We start from the raw sequence: 19,965 nt of genomic DNA, 5'->3' as shown, positions 1-19,965 counted from the left end.
GTGGTTGCTAGGTGGTTGTTAAGGCATTGCTAGGCGGTTGCTAGGGTGTTCTGAGTGGTTGCTAGGTTGTTGCTAGGCAGTTGCTAGTGTGCTCTGATTGGTTGCTAGGTGGTTGCTAAGGTCTTGCTAGGCGGTTGCTAGGGTGTTCTGTGTGGTTGCTAAGATGTTGCTAGGTGGTTGCTAGGGTGTTCTGAGTGGTTGCTAAGGTGTTGCTAGGCGGTTGCTAGGGTGTTCTAAGTGGTTGCTAGGTTGTTGCTAAGGTGTTGCTAGGTGGTTGCTAGGGTGTTCTGAGTGGTTGCTAGGTGGTTGCTAAGGTGTTGCTAGGTGGTTGCTAAGGAGTCCTAAGTGGTTGCTAGGCAGTTGCTAAGGTGTTGCTAGGTGGTTGCTAGGGTATTCTGAGTGGTTGCTAAGGCGTTGCTAGGCGGTTTGCTAGGGTGTCCTGAGTGGTTGCTAGGTAGTTGCTAAGGTGTTGCTAGGTGGTTGCTAGGGTGTCCTGAGTGGTTGCTTGGTGGTTGCTAAGGCGTTGCTAGGCGGTTGCTAGGGTGTTCTGACTGGTTGCTAGGTCGTTGCTAAGGTGTTGCTAGGCGGTTGCTAAGGTGTCCCAAGTGGTTGCTAGGTGGTTGCTAAGGTGTTGCTATGTGGTTGCTAGGGTATTCTGAGTGGTTGCTAAGCCATTGCTAGGCGGTTGCTAGGGTGTCCTGAGTGGTCGCTAGGCCCTTACTAAGGCATTACTTGGCCGTTGCTAGGTGGTTGCTAGGCGGTTGCTAGGCGGTTGCTAGGGTAATTTGGGTGGTTGCTAGGCAGTTGCTAGGTTACCCTGGCTGGTTACTAGGCAAGCCTCACATACATGCTTGATAAAACATTTATACTTAGTAAGCATTTCTAGCAAGTTACAGTACTTGGCTAGTCAATATTAGCATGTAGCTAATCACTGCTAGCATGTGTAGCATATAGGAAGTTCCGTTTGCTAGCATGAGTCAAACGAGCCAATCTCCAAGTCTCTACGATGTTCTGATGCTGGGATATAGCTGTTGATGAATGGTTGCTAGGGTACTCTGTTTTGTTGCTATGGGCAAGGTTACAGAGTGAACTTGAATGTGGTTGGCTGTCTAAGTCAAATGAACCAACCCCCATGTCTCTATGACACTGCTATGCAAAGATATGCATCTTGGTCTATTTTAATGAAAGTCTATGGAATCAATTTGGGGGCGTGGCTTGTGAGCTTCATTATCATATTGAGATGCTCATTGGTTGTCTGAGTCAGATGAGCCATCCCCCAAGTCAATAGGACACTGCTAAGCAAAGATATGCATGTAGGCCAGTTATTAACATGAGTCTAGTATGAATTAGCATATTACTAGCATGATTCTAGTACAAATTAGCATGTCATTAGCATGTTTCCAGTATGAGTTAGCATGTCATTAGCATGATTAGCATATGAGTAGCATGTTGCTAGCATGATTGGCATGTCATTAGCATGTTAGAATTATAAGCATTCGATAGCACACCTAATTACATTCTATAGGACAGTTGCTAGGGTGCAGTATGTGGTAGTTAGGGGTGTGGCTAGAAAGTTAAAAGGCCATCAGTGATTGGCTGCTGGCTAGACTGAGTTAAATGAGCTCAGCCATTAGTCTGTATGACAGTTAGATGCAGAGTTAAGAGCTCAAAAAGTTTGATCCCATGTTAAGTCAATGAGAGTCTTTTGTAATGGAAGTCTACGGGACAGTTGCTAGGGTGAAGTATGTGGTAGTTAGGGGTGTGGCTAGAAAGTTAAAAGCTCATCAGTTATTGGCAGGTTGGTAGTCTGAGTTAAATGAGCTCAGCCATTAGTCTGTATGACAGTCTGATGTAGAGTTATGAGCTCACAAAGTTTGATCCCATGTTAAGTCAATGAGAGTCTTTTGAATGGAAGTCTACGGGACAGTTGCTAGGGTGCAGTATGTGGTAGTTAGGGGAGTGGCTAGAAAGTTAAAAGCTCATCAGTTATTGGCAGTTTGGTAGTCGGAGTTAAATGAGCTCAGCCATTAGTCTCTATGACAGTCTGATGCAGAGTTATGAGCTCATAAAGTTTGATCCCATGTTAAGTCAATGAGAGTCTTTTGAATAGAAGTCTATGGGACAGTTACTAGGGTCCAAAAGTGGTTGCTAGGGCGTGGCTAGAAAGTTTAAAGGTGATCAGTCATTGGCAGTTTGATAGTCTGAGTTAAATGAGCCCAGTTAGAAGTCTGTGTGACAGTCTGACGCAGAGTTATGAGCTCACAAAGTTTGATCCAATGTTAAGCCTATGGGATTTTTCCGACAGTCCCGGGACGTTTTTCGGAAAACCGAAAGTCGGATCAGTCTGAGGAGATATAGCAACACGAGTCAGAATAGTTTGGAGGTCTGGAGCAAGTTTGGTGGTAATAGCTCAAAAGCTCTAGGAGGAGATAGAGTTAGAAATTTAGTCTCAGAAGATTAATAAAAAAAAAAAATAATAATAATAAGTTTAAATAGCATTTCAGTAGTCTGGCTTTGACAAGCCAGCCTAATAATATTAAGTTTAATAGGATAACAGTAGTCTGGCTTGCTACACAAGCCAGCCTAATAATAATATTAATAACTAGACAGTAAAGTTCGTCGAGACAAACTTTGAGGCTGGCTTGACAAAGCCTGTTGGTAATAGTTTATTTAGTTTAAAAACAGTTTGAAAAAGTATAAGTAGCATGTTATTAGCATGATTCTAGCATAGATTAGCATGTTATTAGCATGAATTAGTATCTTATTAGTACGATTCTAGCATGGATTAGCATGTTATTAGCATGAATTAGCATGATTCTAGCACGATTTAGCATGTTACTAGCATAATTCTAGCATGAATTAGTGTGTTATTAGCATGATTCTAGTAAAATTAGCATGTTACTACCATGATTCTAGCATGAATTAGCATGTTATTAGCATGATTCTAGCATGAATTAGCATGTTATTAGCAAGATTCTAGTATGAACTAGCATGTCACTAGCATGATTCTAGTATGAATTAGCATGTCACTAGCATGAGTCTAGTATGAATTAGCATGTTACTAGCATGATTCTAGTATAAATTAGCATGTTATTAGCATGATTCTAGCATGAATTAGCATGTTATTAGCATGATTCTAGTATGAATTAGCATGTCACTAGCATGAGTCTAGTATGAATTAGCATGTTACTAGCATGATTCTAGTCTAAATTAGCATGTTATTAGTATGATTCTAGCATGAATAAGCATGTTACTAGCATGATTCTAGCATGAATTAGCATGTTATTAGCATGATTCTAGTATGAATTAGCATGATTCTAGTGTGAATTAGCATGTTATTAGCATGATTCTAGTATGAGTTAGCATGTTATTAGCATGATTCTAGCATGAGTTAGCATGTTACTAGCATGATTCTAGCATAAATTAGCATGTTACTAGCATGATTCTAGGATGAACTAGCATGTTACTAGCATGATTCCAGTATGAATTAGCATGTTATTAGCATGATTCTAGCATGAATTAGCATGATACTAGCATGATTCCAGTATGAATTAGCATGTTACTAGCATGAGTCTAGTATGAATTAGCATGTCATTAGGTTGATTCTAGTATGAATTAGCATGTTATTAGCATGATTCTAGCATGAATTAGCATGTTACTAGCATGATTCCAGTATTAATTAGCATGTTATTAGCATGATTCTAGCATGAATTAGCATGTTACTAGCATGATTCCAGTATGAATTAGCATGTTACTAGCACGGTTTTAGCATGAATTAGCATGATTCTAGCATGAAGTTAGCATGTTGTTAGCATGATTCTAGCATGAATTAGCATGTTGTTAGCATGATTCTAGCACGAATTAGCATGTGCTAAGGTGTTGCTAGGTGGTTGCTAAGGTGTTGATAGATTGTTGCTAGGGTGTCCTACGTGGTTGATAGGTGGTTGCTAAGGTGTTGCTAGGCGGTTGCTAGGGTGTTTTGAGTGGTTGCTAGGTGGTTGCTAAGGTGTTGCTAGGTGGTTGCTAAGGTGTCCTAAGTGGTTGCTAGATGGTTGCTAGGGTATTCTGAGTGGTTGCTAAGGCGTTGCTAGGTGGTTGCTAGGGTGTTCTGAGTGGTTGCTAGGTGGTTGCTAAGGTATTGCTAGGTGGTTGCTAGGGTGTCCTGAGTGGTTGCTAGGTGGTTGCCAAGGCGTTGCTAGGCAGTTGCTAGGGTGTTCTGAGTGGTTGCTAGGTGGTTGCTAAGGTGTTGCTAGGCGGTTGCTAAGGTGTCCCAAGTGGTTGCTAGGTGGTTGCTAAGGTGTTGCTAGGTGGTTGCTAAGGTATTCTGAGTGGTTGCTAAGGCGTTGCTAGGCGGTTGCTAGGGTGTCCTGAGTGGTCGCTAGGCCCTTACTAAGGCATTACTAGGCCGTTGCTAGGTGGTTGCTAGGCGGTTGCTAGGGTAATTTGGGTGGTTGCTAGGCAGTTGCTAGGGTACCCTGGTTGGTTACTAGGCAAGCCTCACATACATGCTTGATAAAACATTTATACTTAGTAAGCATTTCTAGCAAGTTACAGTACTTGGCTAGTCAATATTAGCATGTAGCTAATCACTGCTAGCATGTGTAGCATTTAGGAAGTTCCGTTTGCTAGCATGAGTCAAACGAGCCAATCTCCAAGTCTCTACGATGTTCTGATGCTGAGATATAGCTGTTGATGAATGGTTGCTAGGGTACTCTGTTTTGTTGCTATGGGCGAGGTTACAGAGTGCACTTGAATGTGGTTGGCTGTCTAAGTAAAATGAACCAACCCCCATGTCTGTATGACACTGCTATGCAAAAATATGCATCTTGGCCTATTTTAATGGAAGTCTATGGAATCAATTTGGGGGCGTGGCTTGTGAGCTTCATTATCATATTGAGATGCTCATTGGTTGTCTGAGTCAGATGAGCCATCCCCCAAGTCAATAGGACACTGCTAAGCAAAGATATGCATGTAGGCCAGTTATTAACATTAGTCTAGTATGAATTAGCATGTTACTAGCATGATTCTTGTACAAATTAGCATTACATTAGCATGTTTCCAGTATGAGTTAGCATGTCATTAGCATGATTAGCATATGAGTAGCATGTTGCTAGCATGATTGGCATGTCATTAGCATGTTAGAATTATAAGCATTCGATAGCACACCTAATTACATTCTATAGGACAGTTGCTAGGGTGCAGTATGTGGTAGTTAGGGGTGTGGCTAGAAAGTTAAAAGGCCATCAGTGATTGGCTGCTGGCTAGACTGAGTTAAATGAGCTCAGCCATTAGTCTCTATGACAGTCTGATGGAGAGTTATGAGCTCACAAAGTTTGATCCCATGTTAAGTCAATGAGAGTTTTTTGTAATGGAAGTCTACGGGACAGTTGCTAGGGTGCAGTATGTGGTAGTTAGGGGTGTGGCTAGAAAGTTAAAAGCTCATCAGTTATTGGCAGTTTGGTAGTCTGAGTTAAATGAGCTCAGCCATTAGTCTCTATGACAGTCTGATGTAGAGTTATGAGCTCACAAAGTTTGATCCCATGTTAAGTCAATGAGAGTCTTTTGAATGGAAGTCTACGGGACAGTTGCTAGGGTGCAGTATGTGGTAGTTAGGGGAGTGGCTAGAAAGTTAAAAGCTCATCAGTTATTGGCAGTTTGGTAGTCGGAGTTAAATGAGCTCAGCCATTAGTCTGTAAGACAGTCTGATGCAGAGTTATGAGCTCATAAAGTTTGATCCCATGTTAAGTCAATGAGAGTCTTTTGAATAGAAGTCTATGGGACAGTTACTAGGGTCCAAAAGTGGTTGCTAGGGCGTGGCTAGAAAGTTTAAAGGTGATCAGTCATTGGCAGTTTGATAGTCTGAGTTAAATGAGCCCAGTTAGAAGTCTGTGCGACAGTCTGACGCAGAGTTATGAGCTCACAAAGTTTGATCCAATGTTAAGCCTATGGGATTTTTCCGACAGTCCCGGGACGTTTTTCGGAAAACCGAAAGTCGGATCAGTTTGAGGAGATATAGCAACACGAGTGAGAATAGTTTGGAGGTCTGGAGCAAGTTTGGTGGTAATAGCTCAAAAGCTCTAGGAGGAGATAGAGTTAGAAATTTAGTCTCAGAAGATTAATAAAAAAAAAAATAAAAAAAATAATAATAAGTTTAAATAGCATTTCAGTAGTCTGGCTTTGACAAGCCAGCCTAATAATAAGTTTAATAGGATAACAGTAGTCTGGCTTGCTACACAAGCCAGCCTAATAATAATAAGTTTAATAGGATAACAGTAGTCTGGCTTGCTACACAAGCCAGCCTAATAATAAGTTTAATAGGATAACAGTAGTCTGGCTTGCTACACAAGCCAGCCTAATAATAATAATAAGTTTAATAGGATAACAGTAGTCTGGCTTGCTACACAAGCCAGCCTAACTAGACAGTAAAGTTCGTCAAGACAAACTTTGAGGCTGGCTTGACAAAGCCTGTTGGTAATAGTTTATTTAGTTTAAAAACATTTTGAAAAAAGTATACGTAGCATGTTATTAGCATGATTCTAGCATGAGTTAGCATGATTCTAGCATGGATTAGCATGTTATTAGCATGAGTGTAGTACAAATTAGCATTTTATTAGCATGATTCTAGTATAAATTAGCATGTTATTAGCATGCTTCTAGCATGAATTAGCATGTTACTAGCATGATTCTAGAATAAATTAGCATGTCACTAGCATGATTCTAGTATGAATTAGCATGCTACTAGCATGATTCTAGTATGAATTAGCATGTTACTAGCTTGATTCTAGCATGAATTAGCATGTTGCTAGTATGATTCTAGCATGAATTAGCATGTTACTAGCATGATTCTAGCATGCATTAGCATGTTACTAGCATGATTCTAGAATAAATTAGCATGTTACTAGCATGCTTCTAGCATGAATTAGCATGTTACTAGCATGATTCTAGAATAAATTAGCATGTCACTAGCATGATTCTAGTATGAATTAGCATGCTACTAGCATGATTCTAGTATGAATTAGCATGTTACTAGCTTGATTCTAGCATGAATTAGCATGTTGCTAGTATGATTCTAGCATGAATTAGCATGTTACTAGCATGATTCTAGCATGCATTAGCATGTTACTAGCATGATTCTAGTATGAATTAGCCTGTTACTAGCATGTTTCTAGTATGAATTAGCAGGTTATTAGCATGATTCTAGAATAAATTAGCATGTTACTAGCATGCTTCTAGCATGAATTAGCATGTTACTAGCATGATTCTAGAATAAATTAGCATGTCACTAGCATGATTCTAGTATGAATTAGCATGCTACTAGCATGATTCTAGTATGAATTAGCATGTTACTAGCTTGATTCTAGCATGAATTAGCATGTTGCTAGTATGATTCTAGCATGAATTAGCATGTTATTAGCATGATTGAAGTATGAATTAGCATGTTACTAGCATGATTCTAGTATGAATTAGCATGTCACATAGCATGCTTAGGTGGTTGCTAGGGTATTCTGAGTGGTTGCTAAGTCGTTGCTAGGCAGTTGCTAGGGTGTCCTGAGTTGTTGCTATGTGGTTGATAAGATGTTGCTAGGCGGTTGCTAGGGTGTTGCTAGGTGGTTGCTATGGTGTTCTGAGTGGTTGCTAGGTGGTTGCTAAGGCATTGCTAGGCGGTTGCTAGGGTGTTCTGACTGGTTGCTAGGTTGTTGCTAGGCAGTTGCTAGGGTGCTCTGATTGGTTGCTAGGTGGTTGCTAAGGTCTTGCTAGGCGGTTGCTAGGGTGTTCTGTGTGGTTGCTAAGATGTTGCTAGGTGGTTGCTAGGGTGTTCTGAATGGATGCTAGGTGGTTGCTAAGGTGTTGCTAGGCGGTTGCTAGGGTGCTCTGAGAGGTTGTTAGGTGGTTGCTAAGGTGTTGCTAGGTGGTTACTATGGTGTCCTGAGTGGTTGCTAGGTGGTTGCTAAGGTATTGCTAGAAGGTTGCTAGGGTGTTCTAAGTGGTTGCTAGGTTGTTGCTCAGGTGTTGCTAGGTGGTTGCTAGGGCGTTCTGAGTGGTTGGTAGGTGGTTGCTAAGGTGTTGCTAGGTGGTTGCTAAGGAGTCCTAAGTGGTTGCTAGGCGGTTGCTAAATGTTGCTAGGTGGTTGCTAGGGTATTCTGAGTGGTTGCTAAGGCGTTGCTAGGCGGTTGCTAGGGTGTCCTGAGTGGTTGCTAGGTGGTTGCTAAGGTGTTGCTAGGTGGTTGCTAGGGTGTCCTGAGTGGTTGCTAGGTGGTTGCTAAGGTGTTGCTAGGTGGTTGCTAGGGTGTCCTGAGTGGTTGCTAGGGCGTTGCTAGGCAGTTGCTAGGGTGTTCTGAGTGGTTGCTAAGGTGTTGCTAGGCGGTTGCTAAGGTGTCCCAAGTGGTTGCTAAGGTGTTGCTAGGTGGTTGCTAGGATATTCTGAGTGGTTGCTAAGGCGTTGCTAGGCGGTTGCTAGGGTGTCCTGATTGGTCGCTAGGCCCTTACTAAGGCATTACTAGGCCGTTGCTAGGTGGTTGCTAGGCGGTTGCTAGGGTAATTTGGGTGGTTGCTAGGCAGTTGCTAGGGTACCCAGGGTGGTTACTAGGCAAGCCCCACATACATGCTTGATAAAACATTTATACTTAGTAAGCATTTCTAGCAAGTTCCAGTGCTTGGCTAGTCAATATTAGCATGTAGCTAATCACTGCTAGCATGTTTAGCATATAGGAAGTTCCATTTGCTAGCATGAGTCAAACGAGCCAATCTCCAAGTCTCTATGATGTTCCGATGCTGGGATATAGCTGTTGATGAATGGTTGTTAGGGTACTCTGTTTTGTTGCTATGGGCGAGGTTACAGAGTGAACTTGAATGTGGTTGGCTGTCTAAGTCAAATGAACCAACTCCCATGTCTCTATGACACTGCTATGCAAAGATAAGCATCTTGGCCTATTTTAATGGAAGTCTATGGAATCAATTTGGGGGCGTGGCTTGTGAGCTTCATTATCATATTAAGATGCTCATTGGTTGTCTGAGTCAGATGAGCCATCCCCCAAGTCAATAGGACACTGCTAAGCAAAGATATGCATATAGGCCAGTTATTAACATGAGTCTAGTATGAATTAGCATGTTACTAGCATGATTCTAGTACAAATTAGCATGTCATTAGCATGTTTCCAGTATGAGTTAACATGTCATTAGCATGATTAGCATATGAGTAGCATGTTGCTAGCATGATTGGCATGTCATTAGCATGTTAGAATTATAAGCATTTGATAGCACAGCTAATTACAGTCTATAGGACAGTTGCTAGGGTGCAGTATGTGGTAGTTAGGGGTGTGGCTAGAAAGTTAAAAGGCCATCAGTGATTGGCTGCTGGCTAGACTGAGTTAAATGAGCCCAGCCATTAATCTCTATGACAGTCTGATGCAGAGTTATGAGCTCACAAAGTTTGATCCCATGTCAAGTCAATGAGAGTCTTTTGAATGGAAGTCTACGGGACAGTTGCTAGGGTGCAGTATGTGGTAGTTAGGGGTGTGGCTAGAAAGTTAAAAGCTCATCAGTTATTGGCAGTTTGGTAGACTGAGTTAAATGAGCTCAGCCATTAGTCTGTAGGACAGTCTGATGCAGATTTATGAGCTTATAAAGTTTGATCCCATGTTAAGTCAATGAGAGTCTTTTGAATAGAAGTCTATGGGACAGTTACTAGGGTCAAAAAGTGGTTGCTAGGGCGTGGCTAGAAAGTTTAAAGGTGATCAGTCATTGGCAGTTTGATAGTCTGAGTTAAATGAGCCCAGTTAGAAGTCTGTGTGACAGTCTGACGCAGAGTTATGAGCTCACAAAGTTTGATCCAATGTTAAGCCTATGGGATTTTTCCGACAGTCCCGGGACGTTTTTCGGAAAACCGAAAGTCAGATCAGTCTGAGGAGATATAGCAACACGAGTCAGAATAGTTTGGAGGTCTGGAGCGAGTTTGGTGGTAATAGCTCAAAAGCTCTAGGAGGAGATAGAGTCAGAAATTTAGTCTCAGAAGAATAATAAAAAATATAATAATAAGTTTAAATAGCATTTCAGTAGTCTGGCTTTGACAAGCCAGCCTAATAATATTAAGTTTAATAGGATAACAGTAGTCTGGCTTGCTACACAAGCCAGCCTAATAATAGCCTTTCGTTTGTAGGCTGCATATGCATACCGGTATAAGATTTTGACTGTATGATAACCTTGGATAAAAATATCACGATTTTCCTGTATCACAGTATTGTGATCACTGCTCTAAAATAAATTCTTTTTGAATGTTTGGGTAAAAAACTAAAACTTTTTCCCTTTGAACGCAATATATTTTGTTTTTTGAAACATTTATAATATTTTGGAACAGTAAACATGTCAGGCTAAATAATTCAAATTAATCACTGACTTCTTCTGTCTTCATTAGTTTCAAAAACACAGGTTTCTTTATGATTTAAAATGACATTTTTGGATATGTTTTCTGCTGGTGATACTGTTGTCCCCAAAAAAATGTGAATAAAAAATATTACACATACCTAGAAACAGTATTTTAAAAAAAAAATTGTCTGCTTTTTTACAGATTTTTTTTTTTACAGTGTAGTCATAGCTTTTGGTTCAAATGAAGCTTAAGAATGAAACTCCATCAGAACATTATGAAGATTTTTGTTGAAACCGAGGTCCTTAATAATACTTACAATGCAATTCAATGGCCACTAGCCCTTTGACTAATAAAAAACATATACAGTTTAGAAATTTAATAAAATACAAATTTAAAAATGCATTTTGATTGAAGACTTTTGAAAAGAAACAAGAAACTTAAACATGATTTACAAAATTATTCCTGTAAATCCAGTCTCAAACAGCACTGTATGTTTGACAATCTTGAACACTATCCCTAAGTAAGGTGCCAAAACAATAACAAGAAGTCGTTTGTCATATATACTAGACTATACATGCTACAGCAGATATCTAGTATCATTCTCTTTGAATAACCATATGATTTAGACCAGCACACTCTAAAAAAATGCTGGGTTATGTTAGGTTAAATATGAACACATTCAACTGCTTGGGATTGTCCATATTTTTCATAAAATTTAGGATTAAACAACCTAAAATCTGCATTCCATTGTTGAAACCCACAAAAACAAGGTCCACAGGGTTCACATGTGTGATATCAGTCCTAATATTTGAGATAGATTGCACAAAAGTTGACATTAAACACCTCATGATGGAAATATTCCTCAATAGTGGCCCTGGGAATTTGGCTCATGTTTATCCAAACAAAATATCAGCCAAACAAAATATAAATAAAAGCAAAGAGACTTCTGCAACACAATTAAAGCGGGGGGAAACAATCCATGCAACAAAACCATCCAAAAATGCTCAAAAAATGATTGTCATAAATTTAAATTAAGCAAACTGCTACATAAGATATATTTTAAAAAGCATAAAATAATTATTATTGTTCGAAAATATCAATTCACAACATGAATGAAATAAATCCCTAGGCAATCTGATTAAATTACATACACTGTTGCTGTAAAATGGAAAGATATATGTGAAGCATGCACTGTGGTCAAAAATACATCTCTGCAGACGCATGTCCTATACATTTTACTTATCTAGAAATATCCTTTGTAAAAATGTCAAAATGTTGGGTAAATAACATTGACTAATAATGAAAGATGTATGTTATTGGTGAAATTTAATCAAGAAATTAAGTATAAATTACGTGTTTATCATTAAATCCTAAATTTAAGTGTAGAATGTGAAATATTCATGTTGAGTTGCACAGTAGCCTACTTTCATCACAGAAATTCAGTGTTTTACAGTACAACATGCGTTGTAATTTCAATATACATGCTACTTGCCAATATGCCTTTCTGTAGCATTTGCATCACAAATACTCTGAATTGAATGTAGGGCCTGCATGAAAACATATAGGATTTCTTGTTAATAGAATTCAGTTCAAGATAGAATTCTTAAAAAGATATACTGTAGACTGACTGAGATTGAATGCATCTTTATCCTTGCAATAAATATGCCTTGCAAATATGCCAAAACTTTGAACAAATACACATGATATACTGTTTATTAATGTTACTTACTTTAAATGATTAATGAAAATACAGAAATATATAATGCATAAGTCCAAACTGTATGTGATTATCACTACTAAACATATTACAATTTAAAAGTCTATTTTTCGTTTCGTTATTTCAGTTTACAAGAATCAGCCTTTACTCATTGGGCCACTTCTGTTAACATTTTTGCCAGAGCTTTACAGATCCACATTAAATAAAATGTGTTAACTTGCAAAATACATGTAAACAAACTATAAAAAAACCATACATTGCATCGAACTTTTATGAAAGCAATTACAGATGTCTTGCTCAAATCTGCTAACTAATTTGCTCCAAAACTTATTTTTAATACAGATCAGTGTTAACAAGCTTCAGAAAGACAACTATTAGTGCACTTCGACAACATTTATTCCATTTTGAAGGCTTCCATGGATCAGGGGGACTTATTATTATCTGAAAGCAAAAATCTGTTAAATTTCCTAAGTTTAGAAAAAAAATAGTTAATGGTTTTGATTTATATTTAAAAATATAGGCATATCTGCAACATTTCTGCAGTATTTTAAATATACAGCAGTGAACAATGACCAGAAAACAATTCAAAATCATTACAGTAATACATGCGTGTACTGTACATACTCTGTTGAAACTACTGTAAAACGTTTAAATAAAACCTGTAATAAACACCATAAAAACAATGGGAATTCCGAAACACTGATGTATAGAGACTAAACACCCAGGAATAAATAAATAAATATACCAGCTTGCTAGAGTGCTTGATATCAGCTTCTCAAAACAGTCACAAAGGAAACTTTCATCAAAATCAGTGGAACTTCAGGAAAGAGACTGATGCCATTAGGGTGCCTGTATATTTTTTCAACCTTGATCAAGGACTAAGAGCACTACTTCCCAGCAGCAACTTCTAAGAATCAAGGAAATGGGATCTCCGCAGTGTTCCTCTGAAGCCCAATCCAAATCACACCCCACTTACTGGGGCTTTGCCTCTGATGAGTGGTGTTTTACTATAATTAGTTTCCTGTGAATGTCCTCACAGTCACCCGCCTATACAAATGCACCAAAAGCAGACGGATTTTACTCTAACATAAGCTATGAGCATAACATTGATTAGCAGACAGTTCACTACACTTCTATAACCAAATAAATGAGGTCAAAACAAGATCACATCAAGAAATGGACAAGGCATTATTCTCATGCATGATATTTTCTAATTTGGTCTGAAAGCCACAGAATTTGTTGAAAGTCAATATTTATAATATATGTTGTTTTACACAATCTGACAAAAACGACCCACCAAGACATGAACTCAAAATCTCTGAAGGTGTCCTGTGGTATCTGGCACCAAGATGTTAGAAGCACATCCTTTAAGTCCCGTAGGTTGTGAGGTTGAGCTGTTATGGACTGAACTTGTTGGTTGAACACCTCCTTGACATGCTCAACTGGATTCAGGTCTGGGGAATGTCGAGGCCAAAGCAACACCTTAAACACTTTATTCTTCAAACCTTGTCTGAACAATGTGGGCAGTGTGGCAAGAATCACTATCCTTCTGAAAAGAGACCACATCTACTAAGGAACGGCATTGTCATGAAGGGACATTCTTGGTTCATGGTCGTTGGTTTCCAGCAGAACTTTGCCCAAAATGTCACACTCTCTTCACTTCACATTCCCAGGTAAATGTGTATACAGCTGCTGTTCATATGAAAGCAATGAAAATAGAACCAGGAAACCTTTCTTAAATAATCAAAGTTCAATGGGTACCTAAGGACCGGGACACCGGGAAATCGAAGATGAAATGCACACAGTACATACATTTCTGATAATCTGCTAATCCATATAGTTTGAAAACTTGTGTAGAACTAGAAGGGAAATTACAGCCGGCTTTTTTGTGCACCTTCTTGACTTGAATTGTTTACTTGGTTACGTCACTTCCATTTGAGTTCTCGCATTCTGATTCCTTGCTGAATAACCAAGCAGAGTGCTGGCTTTAAATAACAACAAATGGCGATTCTATATGCACAATCTGGCCAACTTAATCTGACCAACGAGAGATGACATGTGGAACAACACACCAAATCAACTAGGCAGACCAGTGATGACTGAAGGCCTGTTGCAGACCAGCAGCCAACTGTCTGCTAAGTTTGTCCAAGCCTTAACACCTGGACCCCCCTTGAACTATTGCTAACTGGTAGAAGTCCTGCAATCCTTGCTCTGTCAGAGATATCCTGACATAGCCACCTTAACCCAGTCTTATCGAAAGTGTTCAGATCTCCATTCCTACCCATTTCTCCTGCATCCAAGGTATTAATTAGAAGAATAGATGTTTGTAAGCCATCTTGATATGTGGCCTTCCCAGCAGGCACAGAATAACGACATGATGTCAGATTGACTTTGTACCCAGGGCCGGAGCAAGCTGTACTGCCGCTCTAGGCGAAGGGCGATCACGCGATGGGCGATCACGGGTGTTGGTGTCGCGGACACCACGCTCTCTATTCTGCCGCCCTAGACACGGATATAACTGAGGGCGTGGGTGGTGAGGGTAGTGTTGCGTACGCCGGCCTCTCTATTCTGCCGTTCAAGACGTGGATATAACTGAGGGTGCGGGTGATAAGGGTAGTGTCTCAGACGGTGCCCCAGACACGGATATAACTTAGAGTGCGAGAGGTGAGGGTAGTGTCAAGGACGCCGCCCTCTGTATTCTGCCGCCCTCTGCATTCTGCCGCCCTAGGCGGTCGCCTAGGTCACCTCTATGGACGCGCCGGCCCTGGTTGTATCCCAATGTCGCGGTATGTTGCATTTTGTTTGGAAATGAAAATCAGGTTGACGTCAATGTCCAAAGTCAGACAGACATTGCATTTTGGTTACTCTACAATGCAACCTAAAAACAAAAGAAAGTATCAACGTCTAATAATGTTACAGCTTGACATTGTGTGGACGTCACCAATATTATGTCTATCAGACGTTGGATCTTGGTTGCCATACCTGAAGAATAAATGTCAGTATTTGATGTCAAATGGACGTTGGTTTAAGATGTTGGCTCAACGTTGGATTTTGGTCACTTTCCAACACAACCTAAAATCAACCAAATACCAACGTAATTTCACGTTGGTATTGGACATTAAAAAATCATTGTCCCTAAATGCTGGTGACCTAAATCTAACCTAATATTAATGTCTTATGACGCTATGTGTCTGCTGGGTTGTTAGAAGATATTATTTTAGCTCATCAGTGTACTTTTTCTTTTATTAGAGAAATTAAATATACTGTTTACCATTAGTGCATATGCAAAAGAAAAACAATGAAAAGCTAATCTGCACAGCCAATTAGTCAGCCACAGAACTACAGACAAAATGAGCAATAGGAACCATCCTATTTTCAAAACAAAGCATAAAATGAAATACAAACAAGCACAATGCAAATAAAAGAAAATGTGCCCACGAGTAAAACAATGAACAATTTTCTATTTCTGATTCCTCTTAAATGACATTTATTTTTACTCAAAGCTTAGCACGTAAGCCTCCGAGTTCCAGCCTCCGAGTTCCAGCGTTCCCGTAAAATGGTTTTACTGTGAAATGGGCGGATGTTGTTGAATTATGTGTGCTTTGAAACAATTTAATGTGGTCTTACAGCTCTGTTATTTATAGAAGGCGAGCTTCTGAGTGCGTTCCCGAGGTCGTGTTTATTTTGTTTCTCAGGGAGGGTAAAAACATTCCCCTCCAGAAGTTTTATAAAGTCTTCCACTCGAAGACAGCGAAAGAAACTTGAGACAATGGGACACTGTTGCACAGACAGTGGGATGCTCTGTGACCTTGCCCATGATCTCCGCTCCCCGTGCTGGGAACAGAGGATGTCTGAGATCATAGCCCAACAGACAGCCTTGCATCCCCCTCAGCACACCACAGGCCACCGCACTTGGCTCAATCTCCAGCTTGCGATAACATCCTAGGCTAATTCCTCCTGCAGACTTCACATGAGAACCACGTGTGGGGCGAGACGACAACCAACGGAGCATCTCTTCAGCCAATCGCCCCACCTGAGAACATCTGGCCATGGGCAGAACAACCCGCAGCTTTCATCTGGCCTTGAGAAGCAAGGGGGTGGAAAGAGTGAGTTTTTCATACTGTAAATATGGACAGTCTCAGACGGCTCACTGTTTCCTCAAAGCGTCATCGGCATTAGAGTACACTATGTCTGTGGGGATCAGGCAGCGCTTTGTTTTGCCAAACTTGGTGCTTTCAATTTCTTTTATCCAACCATTTACACAGTAGTGGTCTCAGTGAGAAGGGCAGAAACACCAAAACTGTTCTCAAATCAGCTTTTAGCACCTGTCATGACAGAAGGCTCATTCAGAAGGTGTCTATCCTAGACGTCTGGGATGGATGTGTCTCATTTTTTCAGCTCTGTCTCACAGGATGTTGGGTTGGACAGCAAATTATTTTGTTGTTTCTGAATTTTGAGAAGGGTCCTGCCAAGTGACCCAAGACTGGTTATGTAGCCTGCTTGGTTGAATAGCACGAAGCCAGATACAACAGGGGCTCATTCACACAAAATGTGTATTCATGCAAATCAGTAAATACCGAAAAAATGTTTCCTGGATTCCTGAATTTAAAACAGACATATTTGTCCTGCTATATTTAGGGTTATTGGCTGGTTCTATTAAAAATGAAAGTCATTTTCATAATGTTTGGTCCCACTAGCGATTCACTTGTGTATGTTTCCACTAATTAGGGGCATTATATAAAAACACTGTGAAAGCATTCAGCAGGAAAGTTGGTACAAACAAGGGCTTTCCTGATGACTAGTTTGCTATGCAATTGAAAGGGCAAAAAGGAGGATTAAATCACCTATTACACTGCAAAAAATGCTTTTCTTAATTAGATTTTTTTGTCTTGTTTCAGGTCCAAATATCTAAAAGTTCTTAAATCAAGAAGCATTTTATAGACAAGCAAAACATATTGTCTTGTTTTAAGAAATAATATGCCAAAATTAAGTGAGTTTTTCCTTAAATTAAGCTAAATAATCTGCCAATTTGGTAACCAAAATAATCTTATCACAAATCTAAAAACAAGATTATTTTGCTTACCCCATTGGCAGATTATTTAGCTTAATTTAAGGAAAAACTCACTTCATTTTGGCATATTATTTCTTAAAACAAGACAATATGTTTTGCTTGTCTAGAAAATGCTTCTTGATTTAAGAATTTGTAGATATTTGGACTAGAAACAAGAGAAAAAATCTAAGTAAGAAAAGCATTTTTTGCAGTGTACAGTGTATAAACATGTCAACAAGGTATGGAAAAGAACACAATGCCCCAGACAAAGGTGACTGGTAAATGGTGTAAACATGAGCTTTCTGAATGTGTAAGTTTATCACATTGTTCTGCTGGTGTTTTGTATGGCATGCAATTGCCAAATCTATGTACACGTACATTCGTTCTAATTAGGGGACAATTTAGGTTCCCCCAAATGCTTTTATTAAAATTTCCCAGTGCCATTGGTGCAAACATACCAAAGTGTTGGGTACTTCTGCCAATAGTTTTAGGCGGTGTGCGAATTATACATTGACAATCAGAGGGTCAACTTTTTCTGTAATGTTACTGTAGTTTGTGTAATACAAGTTTCAGTCATTTTTGTATTTATTTAAATTACTTCTAATTTATTAATAAATGTATTAATAAAACGGTAATTATAAAGCTTTACAATAAGGTTCATTAGATAATGCATTTACTAACATGAACTAATCATGAACAACACATGTACAGCTTTTATTAATCATAATTAAACATTTACTAATGCATTATTAACATTTAAGTCCATGCTTGTTAACATTAGTTAATGCACCATGAGTTAACATGCACTAACAATGAACGACTGTATTTTCATTAACTAATGTTTATTAACATAAATAAATATTGTAGTAAATGTATTGTTTATTGTTTGTTCATGTTAGTAAATGCATTACTTAACATTAATTAATGAACCTTATTGTAAAGTGTGACCGATAAAACATATTTAAGTGTTCAGTGTTTTGAAGGATATTTAGTGTCTGACAGTATCCTCTGATTAGTTATTTTAGAGGTTACTGGGGGTCAAACTAACTATACAAACTATGCGTCTAATTTTACTGTGTTTTAGGCTATATAACACTAATTTACCTCAAAGTGTCTTGTGAACAAGTGTCCTTGTTGATGTTTATCAGTGCTCTAGATCTGTTGGTTTTATACTGTTATAGGGGTGACCATTATGACAATTATACTGGTGATCAAATGTATATATATATATATATATATATATATAGAGAGAGAGAGAGAGAGAGAGAGAGAGAGCGAGAGAGAGAGAGAGTTGGCGGAATGAACCGCCAACTTATCCAGCATATGTTTAGGAACTATGAAAAAGTTCATCAGCTGATCAGCATTGAGGTTTGATTCTCAAAATAATGAGTTTGTATTTTGGGTGAAACAATAATACAGGGCACAACCAGTAAAAATGTATTTCCAAGCTAAGGCTTTTTATTTACATTTATAGGTTTCTTTTTACTGAATCAAATATAGAGCATATCCAGTGAAATTCTCAAATGAAAGACTCTGTTAGGAACTTGCTATTTCCACAAACATTTGTAAATCATTTAGAGCCATTTTTTTTAGCTATGTGAGTCACTTACTGAACCACAAGTCATTAATTTCATCATGTGAAACACTGATGCTGTGTTCTCCAAGACTTCAAATCCAGCCCTGCTTTGATACACCTGTCTCAAAAACCATAATCATATTTTGTCTTCTCAACAATCAATTTCATTTTTCATGTAAGTATATATATATATATATATATATATATATATATATATATATATATATATATATATATATATATATATATATATATATATATATATATTTCTGGGCGTCAGATTGGTGCAGTGGGTAAAGATGCGGTATAGGTGAATTGGGTCAACTAAAATTGTCCATAGTGTATGATTGTAATTGAGTGTGTATGGACGTTTCCCATCTGGAAGGCCATCCACTGCGTAAAACATATGCTGGATAAGTTGGCAGTTCATTCTGCTGTAGCAACCCCAGATTAATAAAGGGACTTGGCAATGAATGAATGAATGAATAAATGAATGAATGAATATATATATATATATATATATATATATATATATATATATATATATATATATATATATATATATATATATATATATATATATATATGTCTGTCCAGAATGTGTGAATATAAGGCACATGAATGGTTGTTAGTTGCTAAGCATCTAAAAATTTCAAGACCCCGATCACACGAAAATGTTTTTTGGGCCATGTTTTAGGCATCTGTTTAAAATGGTTTTCTATTGGCAGCAAGCATTTTGCCCGGTGTTAATGCATCCTGAGTGCCTCACGTTCTAACTGCCTGCTGCTCGAGTTTGCCTTAAGTTTTAAGTATGCCTACTGAGACCTTGATCAGCCGGTTCAGATGTGTTTAATTAAAGAAGGAGCGACAAAATGCAAGACAGTAGTAACCAAGAAGAGCAATGCACACCACTGGTTCTAAACGGCAACCCTTGCTCAGTTGTTTTTTTCTATCAAAATCAAATAACTAAAGAGCGATGTTGCTAGGTCTGTTCTCCATTACATTTGAATTAAACCATATTTCAAACTAATATTTCATTCTGAGGGTGACATGGTGGCTCAGTGGTTAGGACTGTCGCCTCACAGCAAGAAGGTCACTGCTTCAAGCCCCGGATGGGTTACTTGGCATTTGTGTGGAGTTTGCATGTTCTCCCCGTTATCGTGTTGGCTTCCTCCAGGTAATCTGGTTTCCCCCACAGTGCAAAGACATGCACTACAGGTGTAGTGTACAGTATGTGTGTGAATGTGAGAGTGTATGGG

General features: G+C 38.8%; 1 protein-coding gene and 2 long non-coding RNA genes across 4 annotated transcripts in view; 2 read left to right on the top strand and 1 right to left on the bottom strand.

The window, feature by feature from the left end:
• LOC148679580 (uncharacterized) overlaps window positions 1-10,013 on the top strand; it is a 167,707-nt gene extending 157,694 nt beyond the window's left edge. Inside the window, exons 2-3 of the long non-coding RNA XR_015945022.1 lie at window positions 2,611-6,000; window positions 9,900-10,013. This is a non-coding gene — a long non-coding RNA (uncharacterized LOC148679580). The remainder of the gene's footprint in view (window positions 1-2,610; window positions 6,001-9,899) is intronic.
• The window catches only part of zdhhc18a (zDHHC palmitoyltransferase 18a), a 284,455-nt gene that overhangs the window by 181,048 nt on the left and 83,442 nt on the right, over window positions 1-19,965 (bottom strand). The gene's annotated exons all lie outside the window — the stretch shown is intronic.
• Window positions 15,948-19,965, top strand: part of LOC141378236 (uncharacterized) — a 53,578-nt gene continuing 49,560 nt past the window's right edge. Inside the window, exon 1 of the long non-coding RNA XR_015511692.1 lies at window positions 15,948-16,186. This is a non-coding gene — a long non-coding RNA (uncharacterized LOC141378236). The remainder of the gene's footprint in view (window positions 16,187-19,965) is intronic.

Source organism: Danio rerio, chromosome 16 (genome assembly GCF_052040795.2).
Source record: "Danio rerio strain M-AB ecotype USA chromosome 16, GRCz13ab, whole genome shotgun sequence".
NCBI lineage: Eukaryota > Metazoa > Chordata > Actinopteri > Cypriniformes > Danionidae > Danio > Danio rerio.
This window is presented reverse-complemented; position numbering and strand designations above follow the sequence as displayed.